General features: G+C 44.8%; 1 long non-coding RNA gene across 4 annotated transcripts; it reads left to right on the top strand.

The window, feature by feature from the left end:
- The first annotated feature begins 4,453 nt into the window (after positions 1–4,453).
- On the top strand, positions 4,454–25,703 carry LOC116157700 (uncharacterized). Of its 4 annotated transcripts, XR_004141812.2 has the most exons (7): positions 4,454–4,672; positions 8,028–8,081; positions 17,141–17,258; positions 17,722–17,900; positions 19,622–19,683; positions 21,050–21,163; positions 23,415–25,703. It is a non-coding gene; the product is annotated as an uncharacterized LOC116157700 (long non-coding RNA). The 4 variants fall into 4 exon arrangements; XR_010384449.1 differs by lacking the exons at positions 4,454–4,672; positions 8,028–8,081 and adding an exon at positions 12,453–12,581; XR_010384451.1 differs by lacking the exons at positions 4,454–4,672; positions 8,028–8,081; positions 17,141–17,258 and adding an exon at positions 11,760–11,818.
- Positions 25,704–26,536: the final 833 nt, after the last annotated feature.

Genomic DNA, 26,536 nt, shown 5'->3' with positions numbered 1-26,536 from the left:
TGGGTTTCTTGATAAAATATCTGTGAAATGACTTTGGTTTCATTTGATGATTCTTATCCTTTGCTTATCATGAATAAAATCTTATTTTTTTTTCTAAACCTTTCACTTCTGTAAAGGTTTCCAGGTTTCTTTCTTTCTTTTTTTTTTAGGTATGTTATATATTTTTTATTGAAGTATAGTCAGTTTACAATATTGTGTCAGTTTCTGGTGTACAGCATAATGCTTCAGTCATACATGACATACATATATTCATTTTCTTTATCCAGTGATCTGTCGATGGACATTTAGGTTGTTTCTATGTCTTGGCTGTTGTAAATAGTGCTGCTATGAACATGGGGTGCATGTCTCTTTTTGAATTAAGTTTCCCTCTGGATATATGCCCAGGGTGTGATTGCTGGATCATATGGTAAGTATTTTTAGTTTTTTGAGGAATCTCCATACTGTTTTCCATAATGGCTGCACCAAACTACATTCCCTTTTCTCCACACCCTCTCCAGCATTTATCGTTTGTGGAATTTTGAATGATGGCCATTCTGACTGGTGTGAGGTGGTACCTTACTGTAGTTTTGATTTGCATTTCTCTGATAATTAGAGACACTGAGCATTTTTTCACGTGCCAATTAGTCATTTGTATGTCTTCCTTGGAGAATTGCTTGTTTAGGTCTTCTGCCCATTTTTGGATTGGGTTGTTTTGTTTTTTTCTTATTAAGTTATATGAGCTGTTTATATATTCTGGAAATTAAGCCCTTGTCAGTCGCATCTTTTGCAAATATCTTCTCCCATTCCGTAGGTTGTCTTTTTGTTTTGCCTATAGTTTCCTTTGCTGTGCAAGAGCTTATAAGTTTAATTAGTTCCCATTTGTTTATTTTTGCTTTTATTTCTATTGCCAGGGTAGACTGCCCTAGGAGAACATTGCTAAGATGTATGTCAGGTAATGTTTTGCCTGTGTTTTCTTCTAAGAGGTTTATAGTGTTTTGTCTTATGTTGAAGTCTTTAAGCAATTTTGAGTTTATTTTTGTGTATGGTGTGAGGGAGTATTCTGAATTCATTGGTTTACATGCAGCTGTCCAGTTTTTCCAACAACATTTGCTGAAGAGACTGTCTTTACTCCATTGTATGTTCTTGCCTCCTTTGCAAAGATTAATTGACCAAAAGTTTGTGGGTTTATTTCTGGGCGCTCTGTTCCATTGATCCATATGTCTGTTTTTGTGCCAATACTATTCTGTTTTGATTCCTATAGCTCTATATAGTATTTTCTGAAGTCTGAGGGTTATTCCTCCAGCTTCCTTCTTTTTCTTCAATATTGCTTTGGCAATTCTGGGTCTTTTGGGATTCCATATAAATTTTAGGATTATTTGTTCTAGTTCAGTGAAAAATGTCCTGGGTAATTTGACAGAAATTGCATTAAATCTGTAGATCGCTTTGGGTAGTATGGCCGTTTTAAAATTGCGTCCAAAAAAATAAAATACTTAGGAATAAATCTGACCAAGGAAGTGAAAGACTTATACACAGAGAACTATAAAACATTGACTAAAGAAATTAAAGATGACCTAAAAAAATGGAAAGCTATCCCATGCTCTTGGATTGGAAGAATTAATATTGTTAAAATGGCCACACTACCCAAAGCAATCTACAGATTTAATGCAATCCCTATGAAATTACCCAGGACATTTTTCATAGAACTAGAACAAATAATCCTAAAGTTTATATGGTTTCCAGGTTTCTGAAAACAGATGTTAATTGTTCGTATACAGGGAAAGACTAAGGGTAAGCACTCCTAGAAATCCCAGTAGGAATTCCACGAGTGCGGGGTGAGGCCGTCTGTCCTGATGGGATTGCTGCTTCTGTTAGCACTGCGGCTTTGTGGGTGACACCCGGGCCAGGAGCTCTGCTCAGACATCTGGACTGGGACCTCAGTAAAGCTGCTATCATAAAAGGAACCCATGCAGAAGCATAAAGAGCCAGACTTATTTGATGCAGAAACAATAGAAAGTCCAGCTCTAATTCAGAATGCCAAATTCTGAACTTTCTTCTGATATTTAAAAGGAAAAATTTGGAAGTAGGGTCAGCTTGTCACAGAAGGCTAGAGCCTTTGTTCATTAAACTGACAGCATTAGGACACATCACGTATCTTCCTCTTTGAACCTTTCCTATGGCCACTGAAAGAAAGCCATAATTCCTGCCCACTTCTAGAACTTGAGGAAGGCACACATTGTAACCTCTTTTGTAGAATTAGTTAGTGGTAGAGCTGGTCCCCTGAGGTGATTGGAGTGCAGACAGAAACCTCCCATAGAACACTGGGGCAACAACTTCCCTAATTTTCATATTTGTACATGAATCCAGACCAGGAGCAGAGCCTTGCCATCTTTCTAGCGTAAAAGCTAAGTGAGTCCTAGTTACTACGGTTCATTCGGCCTTCACCTCATTAGTATAGTGCAGTGTTTAAGAGCCCAGGCTTAAATTCAGGCTCTGCTGTTCTAGCTGTGAACGTTACTTGACCTCTCTTGTGCCTAATTTTCTCATCTGCAAAATGGGGATAATGGTGCCTACTCAGAAGACATTTCACTAACAGTAAAATTTAATACGTAGAAAGTTCTTAGAACAGCTTCTGGCACTCAGTAAATGTCAGATACCTGTTTTCCTTGAATTTTCAGGGCACTAGGCAGAAATACTGTCAACACACCATGAGCTTTGGTGATGCCAGTTAAACTGCCAGATTTCCTTGACTGCACTGTTAGGTGAGGTGCTAAGCATGGATGCCTTGGGAATCTGGATCCAGCAGTGTTGGGGAGGTGCTGCCCCCGGACCCCTGCTGGAACAGCCCTCCATCTGTCTTGCCCCTACAGGTCCCTGACGGGCAAGGGGAGGTCTAGAAGTGTGAGAGGCCACACACTTACCAGGGGAGTAGTGACCCCTTTCCTGGTTCTGCCTTACGACCCATCCCTGAGGGCCAGTCTTCAGATATTACAGATCCAGTTTACACAAGCTTTGGAATCACACCCGGGTTTTTAAAGAACAACTATTCAACTTAAAAGTGATGTCTTTGGACAAGTTAGTTACTTGACCTGTAATCTGTAAGTAAAATGGGGACCTCATAGAGTTTCAGGAGTAGGTCACATAATGTGTGTAAAGCATCTGGCTCAGAGCTGGCGCAGAACAGCCTCTCAATAAATGGTGCCATTGTTAACATTTCTCTTTAGTGTCCTCCCTGGGCTTGAATGTATCTGCCTCCTCGTTAGGGGAAGATCATTGGAGTGGGATCTTGGGGAAGGAGTATCCGTCTGCTTCTAATACAGACCTTGAGTCTAAACTAGAGGGCTCCTCAGCTCCAGGGGACAAGGAGACTTTATTAGGGTTGGGGCCAGAGTCTCATTCATTTGCCATTTCCATCCAGCACACTCAAGGACTGTCACACCATTATCAGTAACAGCAGCTCACACTAGTGGGGCCAGGAGGGAGATGGTTGTGGTACAGCCTCTCTGAGGACATAATTCAAAACAGGACCAGCTTGTGTCAGTGGAAAAAGCCCTTCCTTGAGAATTATTGCCCTGCAATCCATTCGATGACCAGCTAGGATTGACTGTAGAAACACAGGCATTCTTTAAATTAGAAGTTCTGTTTAACAAGATGTTATCACATTAGTAGGTCAAATAAGAAAATTCAAAGGTCATCTCTATGGATGCTGAAAACAGTATCTGATTAAGCTCAATGTCCTTTTCTGATGAAAATATCTTAAAAAAAAAAGAATTAAAAAAGATACTTCATTAACATCATGAAATACTTCTATCTTGACAGTGACTTTGCTTTTTAAAAAAGCCACAATCAAAATAAGTAAGCCTGTCATTACCGCTGTTACCAAACATTGTGTAAGATTTGATGGGCAATGTGATTAAATAAACCAAAAGTTGAATTTTTAAAAAATTTTCCTCCAAGCTATCATTATTTGTAAAACACCAGTCTGAGAGGCTGAATTCACAAATTTATTTGCAAAAAGTCAAGAAAATCAACTCAGAAAATAATAAGAGTAAAAGTTCTGTAAGGTAGCTGGTTACAAAGTAAATGTGCCAGTCAGTTCTGCTACACAACAACAATAAGAAATAAGTATTTATGTTAAAAAAAGATCCCGTCAAAAATAGTAACTAAAGTAATAAAATACCTGGGAATAATTTAACCAAAGCCTATGCAAGGATTGGTGAAAAAATAAAAAATTGAAGGTCGTTGAAGAAGATATTTTAAAAAATGAAAAGATATACCATGTTCCTAAGTAGGATTCAGTACTGTTAAAAGACTATGTCTCTCTGAATCTATAAATTTAAAATCCCTATCAAAATAAAAAATTTTAATGACAAAATCATTCTAAATTTCGTCTGGTGGAAAATGAATGTAAAAATTCAAACCAAGGAATTGGGCTTTTACCCACCACACTGTGGGGGAAAGATCATTTCTCCCTCATTTAGGGTGGCCCAAGGGAGCACTTTTCAGCCTTGTAAATCCACATCCCTAGTTGTGATATAAAAGTCCATCTCTCATTCTCGTTCCAGTCCCAGCCCACCCTGCCCCTCCCACTGAATGCAACTCTAGGCCTGGCCTCAGTGCGGGAGCAGCTATCTCAGGAAAACACGGCAGGAAGATCAGGGCAGGAAGGAGAACTCGGAGCACCACCAAACTGGCAGTAAGTTTACCGTCTCTTCCCCTCTGGTGTCTCCTGGCCCGACTTCCAAGCAAACAGAGACCTGGGCCTGCGGACCAGGCAGACAAAGAGCTCCCAGAGAAGCGCTCTGTTTCTGGTCCTAGGAAGAGGCAGGAGGGCCCCTGCAGGTCAGAGAGTGGGGGAAAGCCCTGTTTGTTGCCTCTCTCCTCTCCCCACTGCAGCAGTGGCCGCTGCAGCCAGGCAGGTGCCTAGAACTTCAGGGAGGGGAGCCCTTCTCTCTGACCAGAGAAAGGTGGTCCCGACAGCAAGAGAGTGATGCCCATTGCTTTCTCTCATTCTCTGGGTTTTCTCTTTTGACTTCTTAATGTAATAATATTTTGTTAATAGAACTCTGACATCAGAGGGAAATTTGAAACTTTGGGAATGAAGGAAGAGCACCAGAAATGGGAAATATTTGGATAGACTATTTTTCTCATCTTAAGCTTTTAGTAATATGTATAATCAGTTATAACAAAACTTATTGCCTGACAGCGTCTTCAATGAGTGTAGATGTAATACACATAAAAATTACTGCATACAGAGGAAGTAAAGAGATCTGTATGGTAGTAAGATGTCTACATTTTACTTGAAGTGATAAAATGGTAATCCCAAAAAACCTGTGAAAAGTTAAGTATTTTGTAATCCATACAGAAACCACATCCACATTACACAAAAAGATAAATTACTCAGTAGATAAATTAAAATGGAATACCAGAAATATTCCAATAATCCAAAAGAAGACAGGCGAGGGAAAACAGGAATGAAAATCATAGGGAACAGGTAGAAAACAAAAATTAGTAGACCTAAATCCAAACTTACCAATAATTACATTAAATTTAAAAGGTCTAACTACACTTTTAAAAGACAGAGATTGTCAGAATGTAAAAATATCCAAGAATCAACTATATGCTCTTTATAAGAAACCCATTTTAAGTAAACACTATATGTTAAAAATAAAAGGAAAAAAGAAAAATACACCATGCAAATACTAATCAAAAAGAAATTTGGAGTAGCTATCTACTACAAAATAGACTTCAGAACAAGAAAGTTTACCATGATGATAAGAATGTGAAGTCACAGAGAAGGCATAACAATCCCGAATGGCTACGCACCTAACAACACATCTTCACAATACATGAAGCAAGAACTGATAGAACCGAAAGGAGAAATGGTGAGCCAGCAATTATAGTTTGAAACTTCAACCCTCGCTCCTTTCTCAGTAGCCAACAGAACAGATAGACCATCCTCTGGATCGTGAAACAAATCTGAACTTTAAAGAACTGAAATCATACGAAGTATGATTTCTGACCATAATGAAATTAAGCCAGAAATCAATCACTGGAAAAAAATCTCTGAATACTTGAAATTAAATAACATACTTCTAAGTAATCCATAGGTCAAAGTGGGGATTCTCAAAGGATACTGGAAAATTAGAACTTAGAAAATACTTTGAACTGAACAAAAATGAAAATACAGCATATCAAAATGTATAGGTGAAGCTAAAGTAAGTCTTAGATGGAAATTTATAATATTTGGTACTTATTTTAGAAAAGAAGAAAAATCTCAGATCAGTTACCTATGGCAAGCAGAAAGAAGTAAATTTTGCTGAGTAAAAGAGGCAACTCTCAAGAATGTAACAAACTGTGATTCCATTTACATGACATTATGGAAAAGGCAAAACTGTAGGAATGAAACGAATCAGTGATTGCCAGGGGTTGGGATGGGGCAGGATTCGACTACAGGGAAGCATGAGGGGGTTTGGGGGAGATGATAGAAATGTTTGGAATCCTGATTGGGGTGGTAATTACATAAATCTGTATATGTGACAAAACTCACAGAACAAGATACTCCCCCAAAAGTCTATAATTTTTAAAAATCTCTTTCTCTCTCACACACACATCCCCACACGCATGCAATCTCCTGATCTTTGTTTCTCACTGTACACACTGTTTACCGTTGGGTACCCATAGCCAACAGCGTGCCAGATACAGTAGCACTAAATGTATTTTTAAAGATGGGGATCTATCTTATGCCTAATTATAATGGTAATAATCAACATTTATTGGCCACTTTTATTTGCCAAGCATATAAATGATCCTAGATACAGTATCTTAATGCATTTCTGACATTTAGACCATCCTATTATAAACAATAACACATTTTGTAGCTATTTTTATTATTACTTGAAAAATCTTAACTCTTCTTGGTTCTTTTTGATTCTTTTGGCAAACATTCTTTTTTTATTGAGTATAGTTGATGTACCATATTATGTAAGTTTCAGGTGTACAACATAGTAATTTACAATTTTTAAAGGTTATACTCCCTTTATAGTTATTATAAAATGTTGGCTATTCTCTGTGCTGTACTATTTATCTTCGTGGCTTATTTATTTTATGCATAGTAGTTTGTACATCTTAATCCCCTATCCCTATCTTTCCCCTCCTCTCTCCCTCTTCCTACTGGTAACCACTAGTTAGTTCTTTATATATGTAAGTCTGTTTCTTTTTCGTTATATTCACTATCTGGCAAACATTCTTAAAAGTACAAGAAGCAGCCAGCATGTCTTGGAAACTCAAGTTGTAGAAGTAAATGATAGCAATGTGGAAGGATGGCCAGCAGATGGAGACAGAGAACCCAAAATGAGTCACACTCTGGTCTTCCCAAAACTGTTTCTCAGGCTGAGGCACTGCAGCACCTGGATTTCACATTGCTCTCATTAGACCAATGGTTCTCAACCCACACTGCACATTGGAATTACCTGGGAAACTTAGAAAATATATAGATTCTGAGTTTAGTGGTCTGGGGTGTAGTTTTGCCATTGGGAGCTTTAAAAACTGCACAGATGATTCTAATTACAGCAGAGTTTAAGACCCACTACTTTAGAACAGGCACCAGTAGGAGATCTCAAGCTGGTGTGTTTCAGAATCACCAGGAGAACTTGTGGAAAACAGAGACCCAGGCTGTTGTTAGTCTTCATTCTTTTGAGAACCCTTACATACGGAAATATTGGTGTATCAACTTAAGATGGTTAAATACATAATCAGGACTAAATCTAATACAGTCTCAAACTAGATTCTAATATATCAGAGTAACTTCAGGCATCAAATGTTTGAGAAAATTTTGTAGGAGAAAAATTTTTACTGAGAAAATGCTAACCGTGAACTTAATTTTTCCCCTGGAAAGGGAGAGACCCGCTGGGCCACCCTGGACTATCTTGTGTTAACACAAAAGCAGGTTCCCAATGCCGGGCCAGCAGATTCCCTCCTCAGAAACATACAGCCTACACACGGTGTCCAGTTCCAGAAGCTGATAGTCACATTTGGTCATTCTGTGGCAGGGCACCAGGAAAAAGCAGAACTTCTCAGACAACTGGATTCCCAGCCTTCATGAGGTAGGGTCCCCCGGCTGTTTTCCACTTTCCTTCAACACAGCATTTAAATCATTTTAATGTTAGAGCCATCATAGATTAATTTTCAAAATAATGTGTATTGGTTTTTCCATATTATACAAGTAATGAATCTTCATTGTGGAACTTTAGGAAAGAACAAAACTGTAAGTACTGTGTAAGTAAAACTGATTTGAGATAATTAATGTTATTTTGATATGTTTCATCTCAGATTTTTTTCATGACACATGGTTATGTATGAGTATACACTATATTTGTGGACTCACACGCACTTCAAATATGTGTGTGTGCACCTGAACATGCTTCCATATATATTGTGGGAAACTAGTCTACAAAATTATGATCATAACCTGTATACTTTCTCGAAGTGTTTTTTCCCAATTTTTTTTTACTGGAGTTGATTTACAATGTTGTGTTAGTTTCTAGCATACAGCAAAGTGATTCAGTCACATATATATGTATATTCTTTTTGAGACTCTTTTCCATAATGGGTTATTACAAGATACTGAATATAGTTCCCTGTGCTATATAGTAGGACTTTGCTTTTTCAGTCTATTTTATATATAGTAGTATGTATCTATTAATCTCAAGCTCCTAAATTATCCCTCCCCCTCCCTTTCCCCTTTGGTAACTATAAGTTTGTTTTGTATGTCTGTGAATCTATTTCTGTTTTGTAAATAAGGTCATTTATATCATTTTTTTTAGATTCCACATATCAGTGATATCATGATATTTGTCTTTGTCTGACTTACTTCACTTAGTATGGTAATTCTGTATGTCCAACCATGTTGCTGCAAATGGCATTATTCCGTTCTTTTTTATGGCTGAGTAGTATTCCGTTATATAAATATACCACATCTTCTTCATCCAGTCATCTATTGATGGACACATAGGTTGCTTCTAAGTCTAGGCTATTGTAAATAGTGCTGCTATGAACATTGGGGTGTATGTATCTTATCAAATTAGTTTTCTCCAGACATATGCCCAGGAGTGGGATTGCTGGATCATATGGTAACTCTGTTTTTAGTTCTTTAAGGAACCTCCATACTGTTCTCCATAGTTAGCCTGCTATTTTACTTAATAATATATCATGAACACTAAATATTCTTCTGAAACATGACTTCAGTGATTTGATAATAGTCTATAGGATCAGTATCCCACAATTTATCCAGTTCTCTATTGGACATTGTTTCCCATCGATTTCTATGCACTCTTTAATAGATGTTAGAGCTTTATTGGGATGTGCGATGTGCAGCATAGTTGGAGCTCTGTGCCTCGCGGAGCAGTCAGCCCACTGTGTCTGCACCACTGACTGAATAATCACGCCGTCCTCCCCCCCCCCGGGGTGGACGTGCCTCCTTGCTCAGACACTCCGTTCGTATATTCCTGCAGGACTGAGGGTGGGCTTCCTAGTCTCTTCATCCCCCTGCTCCTCGATCCTGTGCTAGTCCCTAACTTCTTTACCTGTCAGGCTTTGTAGCAGGCAGTTCAGTAGCCAGATGACCGACCAGACAAGACCGGTTCTGCCCTTGGGTCCCTGACTGGACAGGGCTTAACTCCACCTTTCACTTGGGAATCTCAGATGCAGCTCATTGTTACTGAACACTTAGTGCTGACATTTAAAACGAACACCTTCTGTTTAAGAGGAAATGAATATAAGCGGTAAGAGGAAGAGGAGAGGATTTTTCCATTTACCAAGTGTCCATAAAGTGTCTTTTCTATAAAGCCATGGAACTTCCTCAGGCCTGGCCTCTGGCTATCTTCGTTCTGCGGGGTCCTTGGTGGGCCAGGAAGGCCCGATCCTCCGTCGTCACCTCTGGGTCACTCCCAGCGGGGTGACAGCTGAGATAGCGAGGGTGGGGTCAGTGGTCATTCTGGGAGTGGACCTGAGGCATGTGGGCTGATGTGCCAACATGGGCTGTCCCTTCCCAGGGACCGCCTGGCCCGTGATCTCACTGGCCTTGACCACACTCTACCCCCATGGCCCACAGTCACCAGCTCTGGCCATCCGCCCCCTCTGACCTCCAGCCCCTCAGCCCAGGCCTTGCCTCCACCCACAACTACAGCAGTTCCCAAGAGGGTCCTGGCTGCTGGCAGATCTGTGGGCTCCAGGCTCCATTCTCACCCCACCAATCCTTTCTGCACACTGCTGCCGGCCACCCAGCTGATTCTCCGGGGCCTTCACTTCCCCCTGCACATGGTTGACAGTTGCCTTCCTGGCTGCGCCCCACCTCTCTGGCATCACCAGCCCCACAACACCCACCCAGCCCCACCGTGGGCCCCACCTATGGGCTCTGCGCACCCTGGCTGCTCCCTTCCCACCCTCAGACTGCACCTGACGGCCCCTGCACACACCGCACATCTCAGCGGACACACACGCACGCCTCCGCCTCTGGGCTGCCTTTCCTGAGCACCCTGACATGGGGATGTTTGCGGTGTTGGCTCACAGGGTCGGGGCGGGACTGAATGCCATGAGCAAGCCTGAGCAGAGTGCCGAGCGCTGAGAAGCCTAACTAAATGCCCGCCCTTGTCATCCTTTTTATTTCGTTCTTACGCTGCTCGCCACACTGGATCACAACCGCCTGATTCAGTGACTGTCTTCCTGCAGGACTGGGAGCTCCATGAGAGTTAGCATCACACCTCACCCACCTTTCTATCTCCCCTGCCCGGCGCCGGGCCAGGCCTGTAGCAGGCTCTCAGTCTGTGGAATGAACTGTGGAGGTATTAAATATGCCCATTTCACAGTGAGAAGACTGAGACCTGTGGAAGGGAAAGAGACTCACCCCAGATGGTGCTGACCAGCAGCAGGGTGGGAACTGAATGCGGGTCTGGGAGACCCCTTCGTCCAGTGCTGTCCCCACCACACTGCTCTCCCTTTCTGTCCCCTTGAGTATGCAGAGGACAGATGGAGAAGAAATGAAAACACAGAGGGGTTATTTTCAAGTTTGTTATTTTTTTGCTGTGTTTGGCTCTGATCTTCCCAGCGATGGGTTTCCTGATAACTCAGGCCCTAAGAGGAAGACTTGGCGCAGCCTGGCTCTCAGGTGGGGCAAGCTGTGACACGAGCTGACAGCTGCCTTCAGGGTCTTCCAGGCCACCCCACCCTACTCTTTCCCTCAAACGGAACCACGAGCCCGAGACATTGACACGTGGCTGACAGCGGGGCCGGACCCCCTCCTCAGTGCTCCTTAGAGCGGCGTCCGTGTGGGCCAGGCAGCGGAAGGGAGCCCGTATTCACAGGGCACATGCTCCCCGGAAGCCTCCAGCACCAGCAGCCAAGCCCTGCAGCCTGCAGCAGGTCCCCCCAGAGGCAGCGCAGCCCATGCCCGGAGGGGAGGGCCGGGGAAGCTGAGTGGGCATAGGGCCGCCTTCCAGGCCCCATCCAGAGGGACATGTCAGTCTGTGCTCTTTGCCGATGGTGGATGTACATGCCCTTTATAGCTGCTCAGGAGGGCAAGTGACTTCTCCAGCCTGGAAGTTTATGGCTAAAGAAGGGACAATGGACATTCCACCCCACTGGGGCCCTTTGAAAGTGGATTTATATGAGTTACCTCTGTATTGGTGTACTTTGCCTTTGGCTGCAGAAGGACCATCCCACCCCGTCTCCCTTTTCCTGCTGGCACCAGGCCCATGGCTAGAGAAAGGAAACACAACAAGGCTCAAGACGGGAATGCAGTTGGATGTCGCCATGGTGTGGAAGGCGTGTGGACTCACTGGCCCAGGTGGGGTGGTGAGTGGGGCCTGCTGGCTGCTCCAGGCTTACTGCTGGGATTCAGGAGAGTGTGCTGGGCAGCTGGTGGGATTGCCTCCCTGGTCCCTGCTCCTACGTGGACCAGCAGGCTTTCACTCCTTCATACCTTCGTTCATCGCCCTTCCCACCAAAACAGACAGACACCACCTACTGCCTGTCAGGCAGCTACAGGCTGAGGATACAGAGATGAAGAACACACTGGCCCTGGCCTTGAGGAGCTCAGGGACGCGAGGCCAGTGATCACGAGGTTACCGTCAGAGTAGGAAGGGAAGGCTGCCCGGTGAGAGACTTGCTCAGCGCCGAGCCAGCCTCCCATGGAAGCGGTGAGGGAAGACTTCCCAGAGGAGGATGAAAAAATGGGGGAAGGCCCTCGGGAAGAGGCATGGAAGTGTGGCGAGAGGAAAGTACGGGCGGCGGCTCAGCATGGCCAGACGTGCCAGCAGCAGGAGTCAGGGAGGGGAAGGGGGCGAGACGGGGAGGCAGGTAGATGGAGGGCACAGAGGCCTGTCTGCATCCTGGGGAGTTCAGGCTTTATTGGGAGGGAGCCAGAGGAGGGTTTCAGGAAGAGTGCAGGTGGCACGATCCGATTTGCTTGAGAAACAGCACTCGGGTGGCAGGGTGACTGTGGGTGGGAGGAACGGAGTCTCTGTGGCTCTCCCACTTGGCGGTCCCTGGTCATCACCTGGGGAGCTTCAGAAAGGCTGCTGCCTGGGTCGCCCTCCAGAGAGGCCACAGTAAGTAGCCTGGGGTGTGGCCTGGGCAGCGGGATCGTGTGACTCCTTCTCCCCGTGACTCTGAGTGCAGCTGAGGGTGACCCACAGCAAGGGATTCCAGCTGGGAGGCACCGAGGCCGTCCAGGTGAGATGTGGAGAGGCAGTCTCCGGACATCCGTGGTGGTTGATCGGGTGTGGATCCTTAGAGGACAGTCCGGCAGCTCCTCAAAAGGTCACCATAGAGTTACCGTATGACCCAGCAATTTAGATATACACCCCAGAGAAATGGAAACATGCTCACCAGAAAACGTGTATACAAATGTTCATGCAGCAGCGTTCGTGATGGCCAAAAAGAAACAACCCAAACATCCATCAACTGATGAAGGGATAAATGAGACGTAGTAAATCATTACAATAGTGTTATTCCATTAAAAAAGGAATGATGTACTGAGACACACTACAACATGAATGAATCTGGAAAACACTATGCTAAGTGAAAGATGTCAGTAACAAAAGAATGGTGCAAACACATAATGTATGAGTCCAGTTACATGAAAAGTCCGGAACAGACAAATCTATAGAGACAAAGTAAGTTAGTGGTTGCCTCGGACTGGGAGGGGAGGGGAGACAGAATTGATGGCTAGGGGGTGTGGGTGGGTTTTGGGGGAGAAATAATGAAAGTATTCTAAAACTGATGGCAGTGATGGATATACGCTGATTACTAAAAGCCATGAATCTTACACTTTAGAAGGATGGATTTTATGGCGTGTGGATTATAACCTCAATAAAGCTGTCAGAGAGAAATGGGACGTGTGAGGACTGCTGCTCTGACCCTGGGGATAATTCCTTGTCACGGAGACTGTCCTGTGCACGTGGGACGTTAGCAGCATCCCTGACCTCCGTTGGTACTGTAGGACCCCCTCCATTCTTGTGTGACAACGAGAAACATCTCCAGACACTGCCAAATGTCCACTGCAGTCACATTGTCTCATTCAATCTTTAAAAAACAAAGCTGTGAAGTAAATATCCACCAACCCCACCAACTTTTTTTTTTTTTTTACAGATTAGGAAACTGAGGCTCAGAAAGGCTGAGTAACATATTCACGGTCACCCTGTGGGGGCTAGAGCTGGAGTTTGAACACAGGCTGTTGAATGCCAAAGCCCAATGCTGGCTTCCTGAGCTTCTAGGAGGGGCAACTTGAGCACTGCAGACTTTGTCGGGCAGCATGGGGTGAAGCGGGACAGTGAAACCCTAGCAGGCAGAGGTGGCTGCTTGGGCAAGGTCTGGAAGGGGAATGGGGGACAGAGATTTGGGGATAGGAGGTTTTCTCAGAACACAGAGCTGGTTTTAGTGGAAAAGTGTTCCAGAACAGAGCACAGGAAAGCTAGGACATGGACAGTATGAAAGGGAGGGGCTGTGATATTGTGGTGAGCAGTTTTGCATTTTATTCTGGTGGCACTGAACTGAGGAGACAAATAACGAGAACTTTGACTTAGGAGAAAAGGTTAAAGAACAACTTATCTCAAGTATGTCTTGCTCTTAAGTTTGGGGCTGCTATGTCCCATCCTACTGACAAGACACAAACACCTCCCCAAGTCAGGCACAGAGAACCCCAAGAAGGGTCACCTGGTGTCAAGAGATGCACCCACGGAGGTGACTGACGATACAGTGAAACCCAGGACTTTTACAAAAAGTTTTCATCAAATTATATTCACTGATATGTAATGACAATGATCAGTACTAAACCATATTCCAGAAGGCATCTGGTTGTGATCATGAGGTGTTCTTGATCATAAGGTATTCATAAAAATCTAGAAAGTAAACCTAGAAACACTTCATGGAAGCTAGACCTTTAATCTTATCTGATTTTCTACAATAAATCACGAGCTGCTTATTGCAGTTTCTGCGATTCTGCAAAGAAGTGATCGCTGTTCTGTTTCCCAGACAAACCACGGTGTTGGGTGGGGGCGGGAGGCAGCCAGTGCACAGAGCATTTCTCAGCCTCCTTGACAGCTCAGGAGCCACCTCCTCCAGGAAGCCTTTCTTAGCCAGTCCTGTAAAAGAATCCATTTAACTTTTGATGAACACAGCCTTTCCCAAGCAGCAAAATCCTTTTTGCAAGGAACACAGAATAGCAACCTGTGGAGTCAGTGTTCTGTGTCATGGACTTTGAGAAAAGCTGTTTGAGAGGATTAAATGAGATGCTAAACCCAGGGCTCTCAGCACAGCTCCCGGCATGCGATTGGTGGGCACCCAGCAAGTGTGGGTACCTTTTACGCTTCTTCCCCAAAGTCAGGATGTTTAGTCAAACCTTTCCTAGCTCAGCTGCAAAGAAGCATGTTAAGCCGTTGTGACTAGTAATTTTCCAGAAAACTCTTGTTGATCCTTTTACATGAAGGGGGAATCACATAAGGTGAAGTTCATGACATGTGTGGTTTTGAAGCTGAAATACGAGCCTAGTTGTGAGGAGCACTGGCTCTCAGACTACGGGGACCGGACCTGTCCGACCTGCACCAACGGGAGGTGGGGAAGTTGGGCAACTTGTCCAAAGTGGCAAATCTGAGCTCTTTCCAATAACAACCGTGCCTGCCCTACACAAACCAGTGTGTCCCGTCACGTGGGTTCAGATCTGAGCACCTTCAGGTCCCATGCTTTTGGAAAGTTTGGCAATCTGTATCCCAAAAGCCTTAAAAGTATTCCTACCTAAGAATGCCACTTTTGGAAGGACTGTAAGAAAACCATCCATAATGCAGGCAAACAGAAAAATACCATATGATAGCACTCATATGTGGAACCAAAAAAAAAAAAAAGAAAAGAAAAGAAAAGAAAAGAAAAGAAAAGAAAAGAAAAAAGAGGACACTAACGAACTCATCTACAAAACAGAAATAGACTCTCAGGTGGTGAACAATGTTTCACTGGGGGAAAGGGATACATTTGACAGTTTGATATTTGCAAATGTTAGCCACTATATATAAAAATAGATAAAAAACAAAATTTCTACTGTATAGCAGAGGGAACTATATTCAATGTCTTGTAATAACCTTTAATGAAAAAGAATATGAAAATGAATATATGTATATATAGTCATGACTGGGACATTGTGCTGTGCACCAGAAACTGACACATTGTAACTGACTGTACTTCAAAAAAAAAAAATGCAAACAAAGCCAGATGCATGATGATATCCATCATAACATTTTAATGGACAAAACTGGAAATAACCAGGGGCCCACCAGCTGGGGAATGGTTAAATCTGCTCGGAGGCTTCTCTGTGTTAAAGACCTGACAGCCGTTTAAAATATTCATGAAGAGTTTTGAACGGTATGAAGACACACTTATGATATAACATTAAGGAAATAAAATAGGCTACAAAAATTAAATACATACATTATAATAACAACTACGTTTGTGCACTGAGGAAGAAAAACTTCTCAATGTATTAGGAGTGATTATTTCTGAATAGAGAGACAAAGTGATTTTTCATTCTATTCCATATATTTTTAAAAAATTTCTCCTTTTATTTTACATGTTTTCATGTAGTTCCAAGTTTTATACAGTAGTGATCAGGAAAAGGCAAACATTTATTTTTAAAAAAAAACAAAAACGGAGGGGTGGGTGTAGCTCAGTGGTACAGTATGTTCTTAGCACACACGAGGTCCTGGGTTCAGTCCCCGGCACCTCCATTAAAAATAAATGAATGAGGGGAGGGTATAGTTCAATGGTAGAGTGCATGCCTAGCATGCATGAGGTCCTGGGTTCAATCCCCAGTTCCTCCATTAAAAAATAAATAAATGAACCTAGTTACCTCCCCTCCCAAATAAACTAGTTAATTAAATAATAAAGATAAAATATTTTTTTAAAAAATGAATAAATAAATAAACAGTTACCTTCTCCCTCCCCTCCAAAAAATAATTAAAAATTTAATAAATTAAAAATTACATTAAAAAGACTCCAGAACAATAGTTCTGTTCTAGAATTCTTAAAAAAGAAAGAAAAAGAAAAAAGAAAAAGAAAAAAAAGACCAAAAGCTGAGTATCTCCAGCAGGTCTAAATGGCATTATAAGCACTATTGTAATGTCCAGGGGACATCCCCTATCTGAATGGTGCCCGATTGGGCTGGGCAATGCCACCCACCAAACCCCAGGGACCATCTACCGTATGTTGTCATATCTGTGTAGAACACACACTCTTATTTAATAATTTTAATAGACATCGACTCAGGTTCTTAACTTAAATACATGTATTTTAAGATAAAATTTTAATTTCTCTAAATGGAAAAATAGTATCACTTTCCACTAATGGGAAGTAACCACAAAAATAAATGCAATAAAGCAAAACACGATTATCAAATTCTAGACTAGTAGGGATTCTGAGCTTGAGCCCTTCTTTCTCTCTGTTTAATAAAAAGTGAGGGCAGAGGGGACATTGTTGTCAGAGAGAAGGGGACAGATTAGCAAAGCTTTGAGAGTTATTAAAGCATCCTAGTCCAACAAGCCCTTAAAGGAAATCAGAAAGAGTGAAAGATAATTGAAATGATCTTCCCACTGGAGATTTGATTTGTTTTTAACAATTTTCCCAGGCAGCACCCAAACTGCTCACTCTACCATATCCTGGGGGAAAGTGCCAGACAGTATTCTGAGCACCAGTGGGTCTCCCTCAGTCTGTGGCCGCTTGTCCAGCTGGTTTTAAGATCAAAGGTAGGTGTTTCTACCATCAATGTCTTTCCATTCCTCTTATAATTCCAAAGTCCTGCTCTTCTTCAAGACCTTGGTATTTCCATGGAATACTCCAGTGCCTTCATCATTTATTTGCAAGGCACGTTTCAGGGCTTGTAAAACCATAAACTTGCCGATGCTGTGCTAGTTCTTATCTGAAACAGGGCAGACAAGTTTAAAAGGGCAAAAAGATGCCACCAGTGCTGGGAAATGACGGAAGCCTGATCAAAGCTTAGGACACTTAAATTCACTCATTACACAGATGAGGAAGCTGAGGCCCTAGAGGAGGAAGGGACTATGATCAGCGACAGAGCTGGGTTAGAATCCGGGTCCCGGAATCCCAATCCAATGTCATCTCTCCGCTGCACTCCCTCTGAAGTTTGCTCAGAACCAAGGTCACTGCTTTTAGCATGACAGGTTTGCTTACTTTGGAATCCCTTTCCAGCTGCAGGGCCAGAAACTAAAATCCAAGACCAATAAAGAAGAGAAGGGTCCTCCTGCAACTGTTTCTCCTTGGTTCCTTTAAATGTCAGTGACCTCACTTCTCCCTCTCCTGACTGACTCCCAGCCGTGGACTTAACTTGGCTCAAGGAAGAACCACAGATCTGTGAACTTCGGCAGAAGGTAGGGCCCTCATCTCACTCATTGAACCAGCATCCAGAGAGACTCTCCATCTACTGGTGTCCTGGCCCAGCCACCTCATCTCATGGAGGGGACTGAGTCCCAGAGAGGAAGTGTGACGAGCCTGGGGTCGCCCAGCTAGCAAGTGGCCGAGCTAGGACTGGAGTCCAAGACTTCTGGGTCCCAGGCCAGTGCTCACTTTAAAAAAAAAAAAAACCTGTTTTTAAAATAAAACTCACTTTTAAACTTGGACAAGCAGAATGATAGCATAAGTGGGACCCTACGTACAATTCATTTATTTATTCATTCAACAAACACTGGCTGAGTGGGCTGTGTTCATCTGTATTGACTAGGGACGCCCAGGATGATTGCCCGGCGGCACTGAGGAGCCACTGAGGTCTGAGGTCATAAGTCGAAAGTGTGAGCTACGAGCCTGGCCGCATGTTTTTCTCGAACTTCATTCGGCCGCATGGGGTCAGGTGCTAAGAGAGCGGAGACTCAGATCTAACTGGGGTTGTGGTTTTGCCAAAGGAGTATGATGCAGGGAGAGAGGATTTCTCTCAGAGGATTTAAAAGGGAATTTCCTTTTAGAAACTTTTTTTTTTTTAAACTTCACTAAATGAATTTTGGAACCAGGATGTGAGACCTGTTCAGGCTGAGATGGTAATATGGTCGTCTTTGTTCAAAAGCTGTCTTGAGGGTGTTTACCTGGGTAGGTTCAACTTGGAGCTGGTGGAGGCTCTACTTGATTTAAATTGTTTGAGCCCGTGCTCGACCTGAGAGCTTCAGGACTTTCCTTCCTCCGGAAGAAACCTTTTGAGACAAATCTAGAAATCAGTCCAGAGCTCAGGAGCTGCAACTCAACTTATAAAGCCCTTTTATAACATGACTTTGCATAAGTAAATAGTTGGCTTCCTATTTCAGGGAAGGACCTCTTTGTTCTCGAGGCCGCTTTTTGTCCTGGGCGCTCACTAGGGTGCTGGAAAACACACCCGCTCCTCTCCTGACATTGTTTTGAAATAGCCCGGGCAGTCTGGACCCTTCAAGCACAAAAATCAATCATACACTGAAGCTGAAATATGAGCCATCCCGCTTTCCCCTCTCATTTTGTTCTGCCCATCCTCTACCTCATCATATCGCTTCCTAAGAACCTGGCCTCCTTTCCACTCGTTGTAGGTGCCCATGCAGACAGCCAGCATGACCTGGTTTTCATTGAGGTCATCAGAGATAATGATTAAGTGGAAACACTCCACCCCATTCAGACATCTCCCTTTCCCCTGCTGATCCCCAGTGCGAGCGAAAGCGCAGTGTGCCTTCCAGCGTTCCTCCCAGAACTTGTGCCTAGAGTACAAGGGAGGTGACACAGTGGCAAGTGAAATCCTTTTGACTCGAATCACGCCACCACCCTTCCAGCAGCTCCAAACGTTGGCTTCCTCCCCACTCGGTTGCGGCAATCTGTGGGAAAACTCAGAACAGACATTTCAGAAGCAAGTGGTACCAAACAATAACTGAAGGTGTTAGCGAAGCAGAAGTCTATGTGTACATAAAAGTGTACCAAGATGCACCCTCCAGGGTGTTCTCTTTATGTAAACTGTAACCCCGTAGAAAAAAATTTAATAAAGCAGAATTCTAGAATCCTAACTAACGTAGGACCTGGGGGTGGGGACCATGAAGAATGCTGTTACCCACTTTAAGATCACAGTGTTCTGGGTTGCCTTTGACAGGAGGACAACAGAACAGTGAAGAATGACTGCCAATGATTGTCTCCAAAAAAGAACAGCAAAAGGTAAGGCACCCCCCACCCCACGTACCCACACACTCTTGCCCTCACATTCTCCATCCGTAGAAGAGATTTTAAAAAGAAAAGCCCAGGAAATTCCAAGCGTGAACACCTCCCCAGATAAGACAGAAATGGAAGAAAACCAAACTTTTTAAAGTAAGCATTTTGATCTTCATGCAAACATAGAGTTAATCTTGGGACAGCTAAGCACAATTACACAGATGAATTCATTGTGTGAAATGGTCATTGAGCATAGAGAATGTTAGTGCCAGTTCAGAGTCCAAGCTCTGTAGGGGTCATACCTGAATCTGCTGAGCTGAGCACATGGAAACCTCACTGTGCATTCAGGCTTGACCACTCTTTTTAATTTATTTCAGAGTTGCTCACTGGGGTGGCTTCAGTAAATGCAAATCAAGTGTCCACAGTGGTGTTTGAAGACTGCAGGGTTTTGATGCGTGTTAAACTGAAAATACAAACAAACAGCTTTGGACCTATATTTACATGTATTAAAGTTGCTCTTAAGATAATGGTCTGATATTTATAATCTTCTCCTCTTCAAAGCAGCTTTTATTCAATTTTATTCATACAGAAGGACATGAGCACTAGACTGGGCGTGATGGCAGGCAAGTCCTAGCTCTGGTTCTGTTCAGATTCCGCAGCAGTCCTGCACTACTTCCTTCCTTGACTCTAGGCCTTGACACCTATAAACTGAGGCATTTGGACCGCATGGTCCAGCTCTCTAGTTCTGAGGCAACAACTTACAACTCAGTGGATTCTGGAAGCACCATTTCACCCCCAGGATTTGATTTTAAGCAAATGGGAAATATTTTTACAATGTAAGATGCTTATGACTCTACAGCCGGATGGGCCTACCAAACCCATAGACTTAGGGCTGCGGCTGGAAAGAACTCAAGTCCCTGTTCCCACCAAGAAAAACGTCTAAACTCATCGGGTGTCATTGGCCACAGTGAACATGTGAGACCCAGCCCTACAAAGCCCTATGCTATTGAAAGGGTTCTCTCCCTGCTTGTAACCAGAAAATATTTGCACTGGGAGAGAAGCAAAGGAGAAAGCACGTCGCCTTCCTCTCCCCATTCCTCAGCAGGGTCTCTTCTGAGAGATGCTGCCACTTACAGAGCACCCACTAGGTCCCGGCCACCTATAGCGCACGTTATCCTCACAACCAAAAGTGTTTTCACACTTGTCAGGCTTGGAAAGATATGATACCCAAGGCAGGAAGTCATTTTGACACCCAGCCCTCCCCCACCCCAAACCAACATCACACTCGCTTGTGAAACAGTGACATGGCACATGGCTCGCTTGTACACCCTCTGTGATCTGTAAGGTGAACTCCCGTCTTCCTCTCTTCCAGTCCAAGTTCCTCCTCTGTTCCTGGTGTCCTCTCCTACAGACGGTGTTTATCTCTCACCCCTCCTGAGAAGAAGCGGCTTCCCATATCTGAAAGAGGAGGGGCCACACTGGACTGGTGAGACACCATTTCTTCCAGCCCCGGGTGTCCCCTTCTCACCTTCCCATACATACGGTCACCCATGCAGCTCACCCCCTCCTCACTCTGTACGCTGCTGGCCATTGACAAGGCTCGGGTGCAGAAGGATGCCCCTGTCAGGCGTCAGCCTGGCCCCATCACTCACTGTGTGACCTAAGCCAACCCACATTCTCTCCCCGAGCCTCAGTTTCCCTGTTGGTAAAAGGAAGGATCTGGGAGAGGTGCCTCCCCAGGGCCTCTCCAGCTTGGCTAGCGTGTGATGAGAGTTCTCTTCCACCAGCAAATGCTGCTTTTTTCCAGCTCCTGAACATAACAAGGTTTCTTCCATTCATTCTAGGCAGTTTGGACTAGGCAGACTTCCCTTTAAAAGATCTCATTTTACCAGGTTTTTGAGGCCCACTGCCACTCGGAGGCCAAAATTATCCCAGCTTCAGTGGCTAAAATCAAATCAAATCAAAAAGCATTGTTTGCCTCATCTGACCACATTTTCTGCTTTGAACTTTATGCCAATGCCAGGGCCTATCAGACAGAGTGTGTGTGATTACCCTATGAAAGAACTCTCTTGGATCACATTTAAAATAATCATCTTTTGATTTAGATTTTAAAAAAACAACAACAACCAGTCCTCTGGAAAATACATAAAAATTTTTGTCTAAGTGTCCAAACAGAGTTATGGCCACAGAAGATGCAATTATCTCCTTCTGGGATAAAGAAATCTTCCAGCTGCAAGGGAGAGCCAAGAAGCCAGAACGTTCTGCTCTTCTGCTCAAGACTGCAGCAAGGTGACCACGGAAGGTTGTCCAAGTTGTTTGCTGCACAAGGTGCTTCACTGAAGCGTGTGGAGGGACATTGGAGGCCGAGGCTTAAATCCTGCCCTTCATTAGCCAAGCCATGTGCCCGGTGCGAGATTCTGTCAGTTAAAGAGAAGTGCACCTTTTTGACATTCAGCAACGGCACTGTATATGCTAGCTACAGCTAGCAGACAGCTCCCCACCTGGAGAAAGTCTTTCCTCTGCTTACAAATACATTGTCTCCCAGAGGCTCATGGTAAGAGGAGACAGCAGAAGAGCAGAAATGAAGGCTGGGTCATAGGGTGGTTGTGAGAAAAAGCTACTCCTGGAAACCCTCTTAGTATCTGGCAGGACTTACACACCTGATGCCTCCCCATCCAGCTTCCAAAAGAGCACAGTTCTGGGAAGAACCCAGTAAGAGACAGACTGCCCCCTACTCCTCCCCCCATCCTCCACCAACCCTCCTTTGGGGCTCAGCTGGGCCTTCTCTGACCTCCCAGCTGTTGCCAGGGTCCCTGTTGTAGGTTCAGAACAGCTCTGTTTTTCCTTTATAAGCTCCATATTGCACTTTGCAATAAGATGTGTGTAGGTCATTTGATCTGCCTCTGTCTCCCTATCTAGACTGTCAGCCGTGTGAGGCAGACTGAGTTTGGGTTTGCTCTCAGATCCCCAGCACAGCGTCCGGGGTACGGAGCGGGAGCTGTGAATGGATGAAAATGGCGTGAATAAAACAGACAGGTCTTACACATCTGCAGCCCTTCCTACCAGGATCGAGGGCTGTCTGGGCCACAGAGACATGCACTGTCCATGACCTAAGCCCCAGGCCCAGGCCCAGGGGACAGAGTCTAGAAAAGACCCAACCATGGCCTGGCATCCAAAACTCACATGAAAACTAAGAAGAACACAGCTTCCCAAGCTCACCCCAGGAGACTCGGGCATCTAGGATTTATGTGTCTAACAAGGTGCCACAGGTGAAGTTAAGCCACCCTATCAGGGTAGAGAACCCACGGATGTTGTTGCAATGGATGGAAGCAACCCTAGATACCAAAGGGGAGGAGCTGAGGTCCAGCCTGAAGGTTCACTAAGGCTTTCTGGTGGAAATGACGCCTCAGCCAGGTCTTGACCCAGATGAGCGACGTGAAGAAAGGAGAGAACACTCTGGGTCAAAGGAACAGCAGGAACAAAAGCAGAGACAGGATGCCACCTGGGGCGCGTTCATAGGCAAGGGCAATGGGATTGAGTCTCAATGACGAGAATCAGGCTCCTGGTGGAAAATCAAGCACAAATCCCCCACTACTCAGCTGGGCTTCCAGAGCCTTCTGGGTAGGAAGCCCACATTCCAGCACCCAGCAAAGAAATTCCACTGTACTCCCTTTTAATGCAACCTCATTCCTATTTTTGGTTCCATTTACTTTCCTTTTCTCATCTTCTTCTTCTAGCGAGACTGTGGACCAGCCTTCTGAGCCCAGAGCCGTCAGGGCAGTATTGCCGGGGCCTCCTTGATAAATACGCTTTACTGCAGGATTCCAAACCATCCTGGCTGGAAATAAGAGTGTTGAAGCTGACAGAACACCAGCACCACAGCCAACATCTGTGGCCACGTCCACTATGGCAGGAAAGGGTCAATTTACTTGATATAGAAGCAATGTCTGGAGCACAAGGGTCAGGCCCCAGGGGACCTGCACATTATGATTCACTTGTCTTTTCTGGGCCCGTGAGGGTGAGGGGCTAACTGGGGATGACAGAGGAGATGCATGTGCAGTGGAAGGGCAGACCCTCCGAGACCCGCCTTCCCTGGAGTGGCCGCAGTCCCCACGCTGGGTGCTTCAAGCTGTAGGAACCACCCGTCATCCCTGACCCCCACCGCAGGCTGCCGTATATCCTTCTGCATCTTTCCATTGCCTCCTGTCTCCTTTCTCTCATCTCCGCCTCTCCTCCCCTCCCACACTGTTTGGTCAACGGGCCTCAGCTGGGTTGGCAGGCCAGTGCTCCCTCTTAACTGGACTTTTTCAACTGGACTTTTCTACTGAGCCTGGCTGTTGCCTGGACAGGTTTTCTAAGACCAGCATCTATGCTGCAGAGAGGCAAGGAGAGCCCTCCACGCGTCTTCCCTCCCTTTGGACCAAGTGGCTTCTAGGAACCCGTGTGGACCTGAAGCCCTCAGCCTCTGCGCCTAGCTGTACACCAGGTGTCTTCTGAGAAATGTCCACGCCACAGTTCAGTGCCACCCCAGCGGAGCCTGAACTATCTTGTCTGCTGTCCAGTTACAAATTAATCTCTCATCATCAGTGATTAACTTATTGGAGCCACAGGAGCTGCTGAACCAAAACAGCCCCTCGGGGTGAAAAAGTCTCCGGCATCGTGCGGTGTGTGGATCTGCCTGTGACCCTCATCCCTCTGGCCCTCGTGCTGCGTCAGCAGGGGAGCAGGGAGGCCAGGCCGGGGACCCGCTCTGGGCACTGCTGCTCTGGAACGCTCACCGGGTTCCTCAAAGTGGAGATCCACGTGGCCAAGGGCTGGGGCTTGTTTTCTCAGGGTTTGTCCTCAAGGAAGGTTTTAAACATGGGACTGGGGTGGGCGTATGCTCTGGGGACAAAAGCTACTTGCAAACAACAGCCTGGGATGGATATGGAAGGAAGAGGAGCCAAACTTTGGAATCTGCTGGCTTTTGAGGGGACGTAACGAGTCATCTCTTAGTGTATAAACGATCACAGTAGGAAGATCATCAGTTTGAACCTTCTCATTCTACAGACACGAAGGAAGAGGGCTCGACTCTCCCAGGGTCACACCGTAGAGCCAATGGGAGACAAAAAACAAATGTCAAGCTGTTCCTTAGTTGGAACAAATGTGTACCCCCCGGCCGTAAGATGTTGACAATGCAGAAAACTGGAGGATGGGTGTATCAGAATTCTATACTATCTTGGCAACATTTCTATAAATCTAAAACTATTTTAAAAATAAAGCACTTACTTAAAATTTTTTTTAATTTTATTTATTAATTTTTTGGTGAGGAGGAGGAGGTAATTAGATTTTTATTTATTTATTTTTAATGGAGGTACTGGGGATTGAACCCAGGACCTTGTGCATGCTAGGCACGCACCCTACCACTGAGCTGTACCCTACCCCCCTAAAAATTTTTAAATGGTGGCTTTCAGTGTACCTCAGACTGGAACCTTTATCAGATATTTAATCATAGTGCTTGCAACATGGTAGGCGTGGAATGACAGGCATCTGAGAGAGGAACAGGGAGGGAAAGAGGGATGGAGGAGAGAGGCAAGAAGAGAGTGAGAGGGAGGAGGAAGACACCAAGGTACAAAATACAGAAGGAACTGTAACCGCCCAGCAGCAGATGGCTGCGTAAACCGAAGGCGGTGTGTTCACATCACGGAATATTATTTGCCACAAAAAGGAATGGAGGCCTAATCCATGCTACAACATGGATGGACCTTGGAAATACGACAGTCAGTGCAAGAAGCCGGACAGAGAAGCCCACCCCAGTGCATAATCCCATCTACATGAAATGTCTTAGAAAAGGCAAACCCACAGGACAGTAAGTAGAGCAGTGGTTTCTAGGGACTGGGGGCTGGGGTGGTGGTGAGTGATTGCTAATGGGTATGGGGTTTATTGCGGGGCTGATGAAAATGTTCTGCTACTAGAGAGTGGTGATGGTTGCACCACCTTGTGAATCTACTAAAACCACTGAACTGTCCAATTTAAAAGGATGCATTTTATGGTGTGTGAATTACATAATAAACTAAAAAAATGAAAGGAAAATGTTAAAGAGTAAATGCAACCTAGTCTGTACCTGCAAGGAGCTCCCGGTATTCTGGGGACAGCATTTTGGTCCAGGGGAGTGTCAGCCTTTGTTAGGTCCAGGGGGCAGGAGCCGTGATCGTTTTGTTTATCTTTGTAGCCCAGCAGCCAGCACAGTGCCTGGCTCCTAACGGGCTCTCAAAAAGTGCTTGTTGAATGAAAGATTGTGTTAAGTCCTCTGACAGCTATGGGGTCACAGAGGAGAAGCTAAAGATGCTCAGGAAAATCTAGGGTGCTCAGAAAAACCACAGGTTGTGACGTAGACAAGGCAGACCGTACCACGACACCACAAACATTTTCAAAGCCCTCACCAGTGACGAATCCACACAAACCCTGACTCCCCAAAGGTGCCTCCCTTTAGCCCATTGCCTACTCCACGTGTCTTGGGACCCCTTCCTCCCAAATACCCACAAACTCCCTGAGGAAGCCTAAGCCAGTCTAGACCGGCTCTGCCCTGCCCAGGGAGCTCATGGTCTAGAGAAAGAGATGTATGTATGTGCTCGCACTCCTGCTTCTGATTGCAGTGTGCTGAGACGGAGCACAGAGGCCAGTGCCAAAGGCAGTGGAAGGAGCAGTTCGTTGGCCTGGGACAGAGGTGGGTCCCGGAAGGCTTCCCAGAGGAGGTGACATTTCAGCATGCGGAGCCTTGGAACACGAGGAATCGACTGACTATAAAACACGGCTTCTGGGTCAGTATGTCTCCACTGTTGCTTTCACAAATGGTTGTTCTTGTTCCTCCTTCCAAGGA

This window comes from Camelus dromedarius, chromosome 16 (genome assembly GCF_036321535.1).
Source record: "Camelus dromedarius isolate mCamDro1 chromosome 16, mCamDro1.pat, whole genome shotgun sequence".
Lineage (NCBI taxonomy): Eukaryota > Metazoa > Chordata > Mammalia > Artiodactyla > Camelidae > Camelus > Camelus dromedarius.
This window is presented reverse-complemented; position numbering and strand designations above follow the sequence as displayed.